The 15692-nt window shown below is 50.4% G+C and overlaps 1 protein-coding gene across 1 annotated transcript in view; it reads right to left on the bottom strand.

Moving 5' to 3' along the window:
• NCMAP (non-compact myelin associated protein) overlaps window positions 1-15053 on the bottom strand; it is a 36353-nt gene extending 21300 nt beyond the window's left edge. The window contains exon 1 of the mRNA XM_037017738.2: window positions 14959-15053. The gene's annotated coding sequence lies outside the window, so the exon portion shown is untranslated. The remainder of the gene's footprint in view (window positions 1-14958) is intronic.
• Between the last annotated feature and the right edge of the window lie 639 nt (window positions 15054-15692).

Genomic DNA, 15692 nt, shown 5'->3' with positions numbered 1-15692 from the left:
TGTGAAGTTTCTGCACTTTTACATGGAATTTTAGCAAACGTAGTCCTCTGTAACCTTAACATGTGACATTCGTTCTTTGATTCTCAACATCCTCAACAGGGTCACCACCAAAACTCCAACAGAGAGGACTTATGTTGGGGGGAACAACCCTGAGTTGAAAGTCAGGGGTCCTGAGTTTGAGTCTTATCTCTGTTAACTTCCTTGCTGTGTGACCTTGGGCAAGTCACTTGTTCTTCTGGACTTCAGTTTGCTCTCCTCCAAAATGCACAGCTAGGACCCAGTCACCTCCCTCTCACACTCCTTCATTCCTGTGACTTTCCCAGCCTTCTGGTTTGGCTCAGGACATGGCTCCTCAGCCTCCCCAACTCTTGCTCCCCTCCCACCCTCTCCATTCCAGAGGGAACACCCCTCCCCTTTCCTGCCCAAGCTCGGGCCTGGCAGGCGCTGGACTGCAGAGAGGACAGGAGGTGGGGAAACAATCCCAGCGTTCAAGCCGCCTGCGGTGAGAGCTGGCCTGCTGCCAGTCACAATAGGGCCTGAGATACAGAGGGGCATTTGTCTGGGGCCACCGTTTCATTTAAACCTCCGCTCTGGCTCTGGCCCGCTGCCTCTCTTCTCCCCACCCTCCCAGGTGGCAGTGCCAGCCCTCAGCTTTGTTAGGTGCTGGGATGTGGACACTGCACAGACCTGAGTGGCCCCTCCATGGGCTGGGGAACTGGCAGGGGAGCCGCACAAGTAGGTGGTGGCCCGGGTGAGGTGGCCACAGTGAGGGCAGAGGGTGGGGACAGTAGGCCAGTAGAGACGGTTCAGGAGGAGCTAGTTCCCGGCTCCCTCCTGGACTAGCAAGAGACCAGGAACAAGGTGCCCCCTTCTCCATTCCAGCCCGTCTCCTCAGCTTTACAACAGGAGTGATTATCCCGCCCTTATGCTGTAAGGACCAAATTAAATAAAATGCTCAACTTGCAAAGACTGTAGTGTAGTGAAAAAGAGCATCTGGACTCAGATGGACCCAAGTTCGAATCCCACCCCGGTCACCTCTAAACCCCCTCCAGGAGCCTCATTTTCCTCATCTTAGGGAAAAGAAGATATGTGCGCAGCTAAGTGAGATTGTGAGGACTGAATAAGAACCGACAGGAAGCCCCCTGCCCCATGAGTGCATCCCAGTGCGTGAAGGGTGGGCGAGGGTCGCATCGCGGGTTCTGCAGTGCCCTCCACCATAATAAATCCTCACGGGCTCTATGTATTTTTTTTTCTCTGATGTGAAAAAATAATGGAAACATTTTTCTCTTGCCTAGAAAGTTGTTTTCTCCCGGATTGTAAAAGAAATCAAACGTTTTGGGAGGGGCCCTTTGAAGTACTGTGGGCCCTGCATCTTCTGTATCTGCTCCACTGAGTGGATCAGTCGGCCCTGGTATTGACCCAGGGTTCTCTCAGTGCCCACCTGTCCCAGGTGCCACCCTAAGGTCAAAGGCCCCCAGTGTCTCTCTGAAGAAGCCCCGTGGAACTCAAGAGGCCTGAACACTGCCACCTCACACCCCACAGAACTGAGTCCAGGGAACCTGTTCCCACCAAATGTCCTAGTTTTGATGCTTTGTGAGCCCTGTTCCCTGGGGTGATGGGGCCTGAGGGGGCCACCAGGCGTGGAGGCTGCAAGGATCCAGGGACCTGGCTGTGTGGCCGTGCCCGGCTCTCAAGGCCCTGGGCCGGGGGACACTGAGCACTTACCGCACATTTATCGCTGCTCCCTTTGGGGCACCTCCTCTGTGCCCAGCACTCTGCTGGGGACTTCACATTCATAACCTCAGTTACTCATCATCACCCCACTCTGCTTTACACCCCAAGGAGACTGAGGCTCAGAGAGACAAGTAACTCACCCAAAATGACAGGGCTACCGGAGCAGGGTAGAACCCAGTCTTCTGCTTCCCAAACCAGGGGCCTCTCAGCACCCACCGCGCCCTTCTTAAAGAGCTGGAGGGAACGGGGAATAGACTTTTAGGCATATGTGAGTCTGGGGTCTAAAGGATATACAAATGGGCAGGAAAGGGCGTGAGGGGTGTGCCAGGGCGCTGAGCCCACTAGGAACACCTGCACACTCCCAGGGGCAGTGAGCCACCCAGGAGTGTGGAGGTGGGGTGTGAGCATCTGCTGGTGTGTCCCGAGGCAGCCCAGCAGCTTGGCCAGGCAGGGCTCTTGCTAAACACGCTCACAGGTACTTCATTTCCTTGCTGAGCTGTCCAGAGCCACAGCTGTTTACCCCAGGCCACAGCAGATGCTACGCACAGCCAAAGCATGCCCTGCTCAGGACACTGAGTCTTGGGAGAGAGGAGCTCAGAGTCACAGAGAAGAAGGGGCTGATTGTGGCGCAGGGGCCATGGCCCTGAAGTTCACCAAAGGAGGGAGATCCCCAGCTGGGGACAGGGCCCCCATCTCCACTCCAACCACAGCACAGCTGAGTGGAATAGGGTATGCCCTGAAGATGACCTCCCACCCCGGAGTGGACAGGATGCAAACAGCCTTCCCAATCTCAAAACTGGTCAGCTGCACAGCCACCCCAGAGAACTTTCTAGTAATAAATATGACCCTATTCACCTCTGCTTAGGCCTTCAGGGGCCTCTCATCAGCTATGAGGAATGAAGTCCAAATTATTTAGTAGGACTTTTACTGCCTGGTAGCTTTTAGACATGTGCTGTCTGATATGGTAGCCACTGGCCACATGTGGCTATTGAGCCCTGGAAATGTGGCTGGTCTGAATTGAGATATACTGTATGTGTAAAATACCTGTGGGACCTCAAAGACTTAGTTCAAAATAAAAGAATATAAAATATGTTAGTAATTTTTTAATACTGGGACATATTGAGCTAAATAAAATATATTATCAACATTTACTTAACGTTTCTTTTTACTTTTTTAATGTGACTACTAGAAAATTTAAATACATGGGTGGCTCACATTATACTGGACAACACTGATTTATACTCTGTTCTTCTCTCTGCTGTCTCTCCTTCCAACACTAACTCACTCATTTTTTCATACATTCATTTATTCATTCATTCATATGCTATGTGGACACTAGAGACAAAAAGGAAATTATATAGGCCTGGCATTTGAGCCCACATGGAACTTACAGACCATACTTTAGAAATATCAAAGTTTGCATCTTATATGCACACATCCCATGATGTTCACTGCTTCTCACTCACACTTCTCTCTAGAATGACTTCCTAACCCTGTGTGCCTGGTGAGCTCCTATGCATATGTTAAAACCCAAACTTTCAAATATTTCAACAACTTACGTCAAATATTTCAATTAAAAAGAAATCCTACCTCATGAAGCCTGTCACTTCCACCCCCTAATCCTTGCTTGAGTTCTAATCTACTAATTATGTGAGTATATAATTTTATTACTGTGTCAGTTTGTCATCACTCTAAGATTTTCTCTTTCTCCTACTCCGGGAATTATCTCACTTACCCTCTTTAAATGTCTTTACAGAACAATCACCAACTGAAACTGTCTAGTCTGTGACCCATCCAACCCCCAGGCCTGTGCTCTGCGAGAGCAGGGCAATGTCTTTCTCATTCAGAGCTGATACCCAGTGCCTGGCACAGTTCTTGGCATCTGGTAGGCATTTAGAAAATGAATATGATATCGGTATAATGCAGGGTGTTACAACGGAGGCTCTGCAGCTGGACTACCCAGGCTCAGTTCCCATGTTTGACTAGCTATCATCATCCAGCTACTCCATTAGCTACTGGAGGGTCATTGCTACTAGTACATGTCTGCTTTCCCCAGCTAGACTGTCACCTCCTTGAAGGCCCAAATGGTATCTTGGTCTTTGTCCTGCCCAGTATTTCACAGAATCCGATCTTTTTCAGGGTTCCCCACACAGGAAATGGCAATGCCATCCACGGAGTTTTTAAACTCAGAAACCTAAAGTGCCTGCCTGCCACCAGGCTGTCACCCTCACCAAGTCCTTTCAGATTTATCTTCCTTTCTTACATATCTTCTTACTCACCTCCATCATCATCCCCATCCCTGCTCACATCCAGGCTTCAGTGTTCTCTCCCCTGGATGCTGCCGTTAACTTCCCAGTCGGCCCAGCCATGTCTCTGCCCTGGGCCGCTGAAATCCTCCATGATACGGTTGCAAACCTTTAAAAACTTCAAGCCCACTCAAACTAGAACTTACAATGGTCAACAAGTCACCTGTACAGGATCTGGATCCTGTGGACCTTCTTTTCTCCTCCCTGTCTGAGCTCAGCCCCGTCATTCCCTCCTATTCCTGCCACAGGGCCTCTGTATGTGCCAGAGAACTCTTTCCTCACCTATTGACACTTTGGATACTTTAACCCAAGCTTCACTTCAAATCTCTGTGCTGTGTACTCTCCTGGCATCACGTTCCTCTCTCCGCACTGGCTGTAGTTAGCTTCTTCCATTTGATGAACGGTTGTATTCCACCCCAGACTCTGAGCATCATGAGTGCAGGAGCTGTATCTGCTTTTAGTCACCTTTTGAATCCTTAGTGCCTCGAACACTATTTGGCACATTGGAGGTATGAACACATAGTTCTTGAATGAGATGAACAGTTAGGTAAGTGAATGAGCAGTGGGTGTTCAATGATTGCTGGTTGACCTGTACATGGAGCAAGGATCAAGCACACACCATCTGGCCTGTGCTTTCCCACATGTGGCTGCCACAGTGATGCAGATGTGACCCCAAGGCACAAGACAGGTCATGCATGCTGTGGAGCTCAGAGACGGAGGGGCTGCTGAGGAGGGTGCCCGGGAGAGGACAGGTTGCCCAGAGGAAAGAATTTGAAAGGCACTACTTCATTAACCTATGTGCCAAACACTTCTCTGAAAACTTTATAGGTAAGTTTTTATTTGTATTTTATAACTCATTTCATCTACAACAACCCTATTGAGGGTTCTCTCCATCTTCCAGAGAAGAAACTGAGGTCCAGAGAGGTTGAGTAACTTGCCCGAGGTCACAGCCAGCGGAAGTGGTGGAACTGGGTGGAACTCGGCAGAGCACTCCGGAGTTCATGCCGTCCGCCACTCCACTGCTTCTGCTCAATGAATGAATGTTGTTATTTACTGGGATTTTGTAAGGTGGAAGGAGAGGAGCTGCATGCTAGCTGGAAAGAACAGAGTGAGTGAAGCCCGGGGTCAGGGGTTGCACGAGCACCCTCGGGAAAGGATGCATGAGATCCGCCAAGGAGAGGGGCAGTGAGGGTCCAAACAGCGGAGCTGAGTGTCAAGGGCAGGCTGGGGTAGAGAGGAGGCTGGAGGGATGTGCTGGGATTCAGCTGTGCAGGCACGTCCTCTGCTGGGAGAAGCTAGCACAGCCCTGCTCTCTCAAGAATCCCTGGGAGAGGTTTGAAAACTAGGAGCGTCCGAGCCAGACTGACCTAGCTCTCCTGGGTACCCTTTGGAAAGTTACTTAACCCCTCTGGCCCTCCGTTCCTTTTCTATAAAATGGAAGTAATACACAGGACCTCTCTCATAGGGGTGCTGTTTGGGCAAAATGAGATAATATAAAGCCCCTGGCGTGGTGTTTGGCACAAAGTAACCTTTAATATATTTCATTTCCCATCCCTCCCCGACCTCTGGAAAGATCTCCCCAAATCCACAATTCCACCAGAAGGAAGGAAGGAAATCAGTGACAGACTGAGAACCACCAAGACCCCTGGAGACCCCAGGTCAAAAGATGAAAGAGGAAGATGTGGAACTATCCAGTTTCAAAATGTGTCCAAGAAGAACTATGATTTATTTCCTTCTCCTCCCACTGTGTCTCCTCAGGGTTATATAACTGAACCTCCCAGTGAGGCGGCCCTTGGGGGCCTCCAGGAGGCAGGGTTGGTTGGTGACATAAATAAATATTCCTGTGCTCTCTGCCCCAGGGCTCAGGTCCTGAGCAAACACCACAGCCTGAAAGGGAGGCCGTGACCGGGAGGAAGCTGCATGAGGAGTGAGTTCTAGGCAGGGAGGCAGGAGGCCCGTGTTCCAGGTCAGCCCTGCCTCAAAGGACGGGAACACAGGGGGATTAGTTTCCCCGGGAGAGTGACCTGGGCTGGGAGTCGTGGAACTGCTGGTCAGTTCTCTGTGGATAGAACAGAGCCTGCTTCTCTGACACTGGGCTGGCATTCAAGGCCCTTCACACCTCTCTCCTGCCTCCCCACCCCCACCCCCCCATCTTGGCACCTGCACACTCCGCACTTTGGCTGTTGAGTTTTCCTCCCAACAGGGCTTGTCCCTTCTCCCTCCCCTTCCAGCGAACTGGCAGTGTGGTGGGGTGGACAGAGGTCCTGGTTTTAGAGTTGTACTTGGACTTGAGTTCTGGCTGAGTTGAGTCACCTGGGTCTTGTGACTTAACCTCTCTGTGCCCATTTCTTCCTCTATAAATTGGGCTTTGTGGCTCCCGTCTCATTCCTGGTTGTGACACTCAATGAGATAATAACTGTTAGTAGGAAGTGCCAACTACTTAGCCTTACTGAATAAACCTGTGTGTGGAAGGGTTCTGCCTGCACAAGCCATCTAGCAATGCATGTCAAAGCCCCAGCAGAGTGCCGGACGCACAGGGGGCACTAAAAATCTTGGTTTTCTTTTCCTCCAAGACGTGCCTGAAGCCTCCCCTCCAATCTCAAGTAGGTCAGTCTCTTCTGAGAATCTTCACAGCATCTCACAGGTACCTTGGTTACAGCATTTATCACACGAAAGTGTACTCAGTAGACAGGTGTGTCTTCCCTTCTATTCTAGGAGCTGGCTGGGGGACAAAACCTGCCTTTTTGAGACAAAATATGCCTCAGAGCCATATTGCCAGCACTCAGCACAGGGTCTGCTACTTAGAAGGGACTTAGGTGAATAAACGAATGATGTATGCGCATGTATAGGCTGCATGGAAGGGATGGGCTTAAGCAGATGCTAAAGGTCTGGCTGTGAACATGCACTTGACTCTCAGGCCTGCTTCCCAAGCTCTGGTGGTGCCGTCACAGCGCCTCCTCACTTAGCTCCAAGCAGGCTCCAGAGGCAACTCACTCTGGCCTCCTCTGCTGCTTGGACTTGGACCCTATTTTTCTAGTGAAAAACCAGGATACGGGTAGGAACAAAGAATTTAGGGGCCACGAGGGGCCCAAGAGAGCATCTGGAAGCTATGGAGTGACTGTAGAAATACTGGAATTCCCAGGATAGGCCGGTGGAATATGACTCATAGACTAACTTCCACAGTGCCTAGCCTGGCCATGCACCTAGCATATAATTGTCTAACAAATGCTTAAAGGAGTAGGGGCAGCGTGCTTTTTACTCCACTGTGGAGCTGGCATATGCTGCCATGAAGAACAGAAGCCACCTGCCTTCTTCCCTGGGGACCCATTTGTTGGACAAGGAATTAGAATTATAGAGCCACCGAGACCTTAGCTTTCTACACGGGCCTCCCATTGTTCCAATACCATCGTTTCTGACCAGTTACAGAATAAAGCCCTGCTTCTTTATCTTGGCAGCCAACGTCTTCCATGAACTTTTCTATTTTATCCATGGGTACCTTTCTCCTCCTTCCTTCCCTGCCCCACTTCCTTTCTCCTAAACTCTCCCACCGACATGCTCTCCTGCAGTGTGACCTGGCTGTTCCCCCCATCAAAAGGCAGTCTATTTCTCCACTCCCTTGAATCTAGGTGACCCTATGTCTGCTAGAGCTACTAGAATATGGCCCAGGTGGTGACACTGGCAGTTCTGGGACAGTGCTTAAGTGGCAGCTTCTGCTTCCTGCCTCTCATAATGCCTGCTCCTGGGAATCTTCCTTCTGGACCCAGCTGCCACACGGTGAGAAGCCCAAGGCACATGGAGAGGCCACAGGGAGACGCTCGGGTTGACGACCCCAGTTGTGCTTCCAGCTGACAGTAGCATCAGTAGGCAGCCCTGTGAATAAGTCACCTTGGACATCCAGACCAGCTGAGACCTCAGATGACGGACTATCTGATGGAAACTGACCTACCCAAGTGAGAACCTCCCAGCTAAGCCTGGTCGACCTGCAGAACCATCGCAGAAAATACTGTTTCAAGCCACTGCTTTTTGAGTGGTTGGTTACAGTGAGTGGCACGCAACTACACATCATTACAGGGCTCTCTTTCCAGCTTTGCCCCAACTGAGAGCTGCCTCTATCCCAAGACCTAACTGTCCCCTCCAGCCCAGGTCACTTTTTCCACCTTTGTTTTAATAATTGCACCAATCATGATGACTTTGTATTGAGATGCCTGGACCTACTTTTCCTTTAAAATATTTGTAAGTTGATTTGAAACAGAAATTTTCTATCACTTCTGAAAATAGAAAACCAATGTCCCTTGCAATCCATAGAAGGTAGCAAAATTAATTAGATGAAGTGGATCAATGCCATTAACTTCTCACTAGACCATGTTCCCTCCCAAAGTGTCTTAATTCAAGGCTGGCCCTCTCTTTGTTGAACAGGTGAACATGTGTTGTGGGGCCACTGGAAGTCAGACTGTTACAGCATAGAGGCGTCCAGATCCCTGGGTCACTGGGCTACAGCTGTGGTGTCCTTAAATTCAGCAGTAAGAGCAGCCTTGATTCCCCCACTTTCCTAATTATGGCAGGTGCTGTAGCTCCCGAGTCTGGTCAGTTCTGCATTTTGGGGTTCTCCAGGTTTGCCAATATTTTTAAGGAATTAGGTGTATAAAATCATTTCCTACCTAAAATATTGAGTAGTACTTCCATCTCTTGCACTGACACCTGCCTTAAACACCCGGACTTCCCAGAGTTAGCGCAGCATCTCTGGCTTTTCTTTTATGAAGCATTTTTCCGAGAGTATTTTCAATGTTTTTCTTGGTGCATTCCACCTTCTGCAGTTTTATTTGCCTAAGAATATTTTTATTATGACCTCATGTTTGAATGACAGTTTGGCTGGCTTTACAATTCTGGATTGAAAGGGTTCTTTTCTTTCAATTCTTAGTGTTATCCTTGACTTCTTTTCTCAAGTGTTGTTACTGAGAAGTATCATGTCAGGCCGGTTCTTGTTCCTTTGTAAGGAATGTTATTCCTCCCTGCTCTTTGTCTTTTGCAGTCTTGTCTCACCCTGACACCTGTGTGCACATTTTTTCCTTATTTCTATGGTTGGCCGCTCTAGGAGTCCTTGCAATCTGAGTTTGTTCACTTTTCTTTAACTCTGGACATTGAATTGAATCTCCATTATTTCATCAATCTCCATTTACATTTTTCTCTCCCTTTGGCACTCTACTTCTCTTCTCCATCTTGCTCAGCTTTTTTTCTTTTTTTGGTCTCTACCTTTTCCTGCTGCCTTTTGAGGCAGTTCTCAATCTGATCTTCCTCTTTATCAGTTAATTCTTCAACTGTATCCATCCTGATACTTAGGCCATCTATTGTGTCCTTTATTTTAAATTTTAATATTTTTCATAGCTCATGTTTTGACTTGGTTCTCTCTTGTAACTTCTCGTTCTTGCCATATTTTATGAATTTCTTCTTATATCCTAAAGCATAATTATCTTGCTCTATTTAAAAATCTTGGTCCATCTGCCTCAGTAATTCCACCTTAGATGGCATATGTAGCTTGATTTATTGTCTTCCTTTTATAGTACTTGCACTTACGTGTCTAATTATTTTGGTGGGTGAGGTCGAGTTGCCCTGGGGAATACCAGCTGTTTGTCTAGTAATATGCCCTGGGGAAGGGCCAAAGGCACATACAAGGGGAGGAAAAAGATGAGCCCTAGGGCAGCGAGCCAAACAGGTACTCTTGTCACTCTTTTCTAGCTGGCATTCTGCCTGTATGACGGTCGGGCTGCACCTTTGAGTTCCCAGAGAAACAGCCTTGGCAGGAGGTAGACTCCTTTAGGGGATTCAGAGGTTAGGGATGGGTAGAGGGTGTTGATGGTAGAGTGAATGCCTGAGGCTGTTTTGATCAATTCCTCTACCCATCAGGGCTATGACTGCCCCAGACTGCCTCTTGACTGGGGCTGCTGATTTCTGCACTACAGGGGCAGGACCTGAAGCAGGTGAGCTTCCCTAAAGAGCAGGACAGTGGAGGGGCTAAGAGGTCAGGCTCTGGGGTCCGTCAAGCATCCATTCATTCCTCGTGGAAAGCCTGTAGGTACCAAGTCAGTGCACTGGGTAATGGGGAACATGGGAAACAGTCCTTGCCATCAAGAAGATTATGCTCTGACAACAAACTTAATAGACTCAAGTCCAAATCCTGGCACCACCACATGCGTAACTCACTTAGTCTTCCTAAGCCTCAGTTTCTTCCTCTGCAAAATGGAGATGACCATGGCACCCACCCATTGGGTGACTGAGGCTTTCGGGAGACAATGCAGGCCAAGCAATTAACATAAGGCCTGGCACACTGAGAGCTCTCAAAAATGTTAATTATTGTTGCTGTTATTATTATGGCCAGTGATATGGTTACTGGGGATTAGGTAGGAACTTGGAGCTGCTTCTAAAAGATAAATGAATCCCCTCTGTCCTTTGGGCCACAGTCTCCTTAAGGTCTGTGACTGGAGAGAAGGCCCTAGTTCTAGTGGGTCACCCAGAACTCCAGAAAGAAGAATGGGTGGGTTTGGCTCTTAGAAAAGTTAAGGTCAAGGAGAGCAAGGCAGGGGATGGGGTAACAGGCAAACTGAGTTCCCTTTTCCAAGGAGAATGACTTAGGTGTTAAGATTTCAGATAACCAGTACCTTTCCCCCAGTTCTTTGCTTGTCCTCTTTTTTTTTTTTTTAATTACTGAGAGGCAGTGCAGTGAGGAAGTCACAACTTCCACGGCGATAGACGTGGGCTGGAATCCCGGCCCTTTGGCTACGGGCTGATGGTGCCACTGGGCACGGGTGACAAGGTGCCCACAAAATGTTTTCCTTTCAAAATCAAAAGAAAAATGGAACTTTTAGGTGGGAGAAAATGTTATAATATACAAATGTAGCCATAAATATAATTTTTAATATTTTTATGGAGGAAAGGGCCCTTAAAGGCAAAATGGTCTAGGTCGCAGGAAGTCAGAATGCACCTCTGCTGGTCTCTGTGATAACCAGCGAGTTGCTTGGGTCTCCGAAGCATAGTACAGACCCAGGGAATCAGACCACGCACCTCTTGGGATACTGTGGGCATTAAAGGGTCTGAAGCATGTGGAGCATTTCGCACTAGCAGGCCCTCAGCAAACAGGGTTAACCTTAATTGCCATCTGTGATCTGCAGGCTGAACCCTTAGGAAATCTGGAGGAGGCTAATGGGATAGGTACAGTAGTTGGGGAGTAAATTACATGATTGCTCTTCATGGCACAATAGACTTGAGAGAATCCAGGGTGGAGGAACACAGGGAAGCTTCCAGGCAAGGCCAAACTGTGCTGGTGGTCTGCAGGAGCCAGCCCAACAGCAGCAAGAAGAGCTGCCTCTGAATTTGCAGTGCTGGCCTGGGGCCAGTTAGCCCTGAAGAGGTGGAATGAGTGAATGAATGAGTGAATGAACAAATGGAGAGTGAAGTGGGGAAGAACTGAAAAATTCTGAGGCTGTTTGCCCTAAAGGTTGATTCACCAGGTCCCAAGACACGTTTCTGTAAAGGGGAAACTAGCATTTATTAAGTGGCTGCTGTGGACAGTACCTTGTCTACTAAATTAGGACAATGAGGCTCAAAGAGGTGATGTGACTTGAACAAGATCCCACAGCTCCAAAGCAGAGGCCTCAGTCCTCGCTCTTTGCCCCATCCTCACCCTGGTACTTTAGCCCAAGGCTGCCTGCCTGGCAGCAAGTTGTGCCAGTCCTCTGGGGTCTGCACTGCAACCTGAGATGCCGGTGCTCTAGCCCCGCCCACTTCACCTCCTCGAGGCCCCCAGCAGGACCAGAGTTTCTGACAGCCCCACGGAGGGCCCCGACAGCTCAGGAGTGTCCCGGCCAGGCAGGGCCCCCCTCAGAACGGGCCTGGAAACTGACTGAAGAACGGGCCTCTCTGTCTTTGAGATTGGCACACCCTCTTTGCCCTCCTTAGGCCGAACTGCAGCCACTACCTCCGGGAATTTCAAACCACCGGAGTTTCTGGAATTTCAATCCCCCCACCCCCAGCTTGACCCGCACCCCAGCCTGCTGGGGAATCCACGGCCAGCTCTTGCCTTGGCTCAGTCCCCTATCTTTCTGCCTCCTCCCACCTTCCAAGGATCTATAGATCTGATAAGGAGTTCCTTTAAGAGAAAAGAAAGAGGGATCCCTCCTGCCAGATCCCAAAGCAAAGAGTGGGCATCAGGAGGTCGATGGATGGAGATGGGAACCAGATGGGGTCAGTATGTGAGGGGATTGGAGCCGCCTGGGAGGAACATGCCACCTTCCTATGGCAGCTTGCAAAGTGCCCCTCTTAACATAGGCACTTCGGACCAGCAATAGTAACTTGGACTAGGTGAGAGAGGCTCCTATTTTGGATATTTTTCTTCAATATCAAATATATATCTTTAAACAAATAAAGTGAGCATATGTAATTTAGGGTCTTTCTTTTCATCACACATGAGGTTTTCTTAAAAATTATAAGGGTTTATCAGGCAACTTAAAATCCACTTTACCTTTCTCTTTTTAACTTCCCATTCCATTTTATTGGAAGACTGGAGAGTAACAGGAAGCGTTGCTCTATTTTTCAGTTCCCAGAGGTTTCACAGCCCACTGCAGTGACAGAAGCACTTGGGGCCTCCCCTAATTCTCCATGACTGAGCATATCCTATCCCCAGGCCCCTCAGCTTTAAACGGAGGGTGCCCTCTCTTACTGTGAAGGGTCCCTGTAGCTCTGACATTCTCTGACCCTGCGTCCCAGGAGCAACAGGGTGGGGATCGTGGGAACACTGCTTCCCTCCTCCTGGAGTCCTAGGGGTTCCTGGGGGACTGCTGTGTCAAGGGCAAATGGCAAATTAAATGACTATGAGCAATTATAGAAAGTGCTACAAGGAGAAGGTTCGAATTCAGCTCTTTGAGGGGTACAGTGCCTCTTGTCTCCTACTGATGTGGTTCCCCCAAGACTCTCACCTCCACTTCAGACCTTTGCCTGTCACATCTCCCTGGTCACCCCATAGATATGGAAACCCAACAGGGCTGCCTCAGAGGATGTCAGAAAAGCAAAAGGCCCCTTACTGCTTACAGTGGCTCACCCTGAAGGAGCCTGAGGCAGGAGTGGCCACTACCCACAGCAGTGACACGGAGTTCAGGCGCTGGCCACGGGGAGGAGCTGTAAATAGGCAACTGCTGCAGCAGATCTCCCCAAAGATGCGGATGTTCCTCCAACCCAGCTCACCAGGTGCCAGCCCACCACTCACCCTGCAGTCGTCTCACTTGGCACCATGTGGCCCCCTTCAGCTACCTCACCATCAACACAGAGACCAGCACAGACAAGGTGAGGAATGCCCCCCACCCCCATGAAGGGGTCCTAGGAGCCCGCTTTTCAGCTACCATTCCCATCAGGCACCCAGCCCTTTGCTATATCTTACCCCTCCCTCTTGCCCCTACCCCAGAGTTTTGGGATGGACACTTAAGAGGACATGGGAAAGGTATCTGATCTACCTAGAGTTCCAGCTCCATCTACTCCCATCTGGCTGCTGGGATTCAGGATTCCAGGATTTTGTGTGCCCTTCCCTACCTCTGCGGTCTGGTTACATTATCATGTTATCCTGACACACCCCATAAGAGGGAATTACCCCTAATCTGTTACTCGGGGTTTATGTTGACACTGTTCTATCCACCTAGACCACTCTCTCCTATATCCATACGCATCTGGATCTGGCCATCTCTAGACTGACTAGTATTTATTGACGTAAACCTTGTGCCAAAGGTTGCCTACATACTCATTGTTCATTCATTCAACAAATATGTAGTGAGACCTACTATATGCCACGCACCATGCTAGTACTGGAGATACAATGGTGAACCAAACACACATTGTCCCTGTCCCCAGGGAGCTACAGTCTAGTAGAAATTAATAGCTTATATTTATTGGGTGTGTTTTATATATAGACACTATTTGAATTTTCTGTCAGAGAAACTGCTTCATTTAAGAAGCACATTAAACTGAACCGTAGAGAAACAGAGGGTCCTACCCAAGGCTAAGTTAGCAGTTTGGCTAAGGGGCAAGGCAGGGATTCCAACGTCCCGGCTGATTAGCTCCAAATCACGGGCTCTTAAACAGACCCACTCAATCCCACGTCCTCCAAGGAACCCTCGGGCTCCCTCCCAGGCCCGACAGCGCCTAGGTCTCTCGAGGCCAGCCCTTGTATTGGACACATCCATCTTCTCCCACCACGGTACCCAGTCTGCAGAACTGGAACCATCCCTGTGCCTCTCCCCCTGAGCTGCTTGCCCTGTGAGCCACCCAGGAGCTGCTTCAAACGTGCTACTGAATTGGCTATTCTGAGCCACGACCCTGAGTTCCTCCCCCAGGTGTGGGTTCTCATCTCACAGAATGGAAGATCGGTCTCCGGGAGGGGCCTCCACACAGGGCCAACCATGCCCATTTCACAGAAGCAGCAAATACAGGTCCTGGTGGTTCAGTCCCTTCTACCTCCTGGCTGGCCGGGTCAGATCCCTTCTCTTGGGGAGTATCGGCCCCTCCGCCCGAGGCTCAGTGGCGGGTGGGCCAAGGAAAGCTGTCCCCTGCCTTCTGGACGCCGGGATTATCAACCCCCAAATGCAGGCTGCTTCTAAGGGAGCCTCTCTGCGCTGGGTTGGGCATGTGTGGCGCTCCGGACACCTTTACGCATGCCCCATCCCCTACCCCAAACCCCTCCCTCCCACCACCCCTTACCACCGCCTTCGCGCACAGACCCCCCCGCACTTCTTCCAAGTGGGGCGGCACTGAGAGCCCGTTCCCCCCGCCCCCCGGGCTCTCTCTCCTTCGCTGAGCGCAGCCGGCAGGCGAACAGCGAGCCCCGGAGCCCGAGCCCGGCCGCCTGCGCCCCCCGCAGACCCGGGCGTCCCGCGTCTTTTACCTGTTCGGGCGAGCCCCGCGCGTCAGCAGTCTGCCCCCGGCCGCGCCCGCTGGGCCTCCCGCCGGCGGCGCCGCCGCCGCCCGGGATCGACCCGCCCCCGGCCCGCCCCACCCGGCGCAGGTGATCCCGGGGAGGGACCGAACTCGTCTGCTCTGGCCCCGGGGGCCGCCCAGGGGGCGCCAGGGTCGGGACACTGGAGTGGCGGCGCCTCCCCGTGGTGTGCTCGCGCCTCTCCTGGGTCCTTTTTGGGATTCCAGTTGTGGCACCTGCGGTGCTCAGTCCACTGGGCCACAACGTCGAGGTCAGACTTCTCCGAGGACAAAGGCGGAGAAGGGGCCTTGCAAAGACACCAGCTGGGTGTGAGCTGCAGGGGATTTGTGTAGGTGTCTTAAAAGTGGAGTTGTGCTAATGTGATCGAAATGTTTGGGGACCATCACAAAGTGTTACGTGTGAGGTTTGACAGCTGGCTAGTGTCAAAAACTCTGACCTGTAGAGTCAGGGAAGTCTCACCATCAAACTGCTTGCTACCGCTGTACCCCCCGAGCCCAGCCCTCTGCCCAGTAGGCCCTCTCAGTATTTACAGAGAGAAGAAATACTAGAGAGGGGACTCCCAACCCCTCTGCTTTTACAAACAGGGAAACTGAGGCCCAGGAAGCAACGGCCAGTTGCCCAAAGTTACCCAGCAAGTTAGTAACAGAAACAGGAGTACAGCCAGGTTTCCTCATCTTGTTTTT

Source organism: Manis javanica, chromosome 4 (genome assembly GCF_040802235.1).
Source record: "Manis javanica isolate MJ-LG chromosome 4, MJ_LKY, whole genome shotgun sequence".
Taxonomy (NCBI): Eukaryota; Metazoa; Chordata; class Mammalia; order Pholidota; family Manidae; genus Manis; species Manis javanica.
The sequence above is the reverse complement of the archived record's forward strand: the minus strand, read 5'-3'. Positions and strand labels throughout refer to the sequence as shown.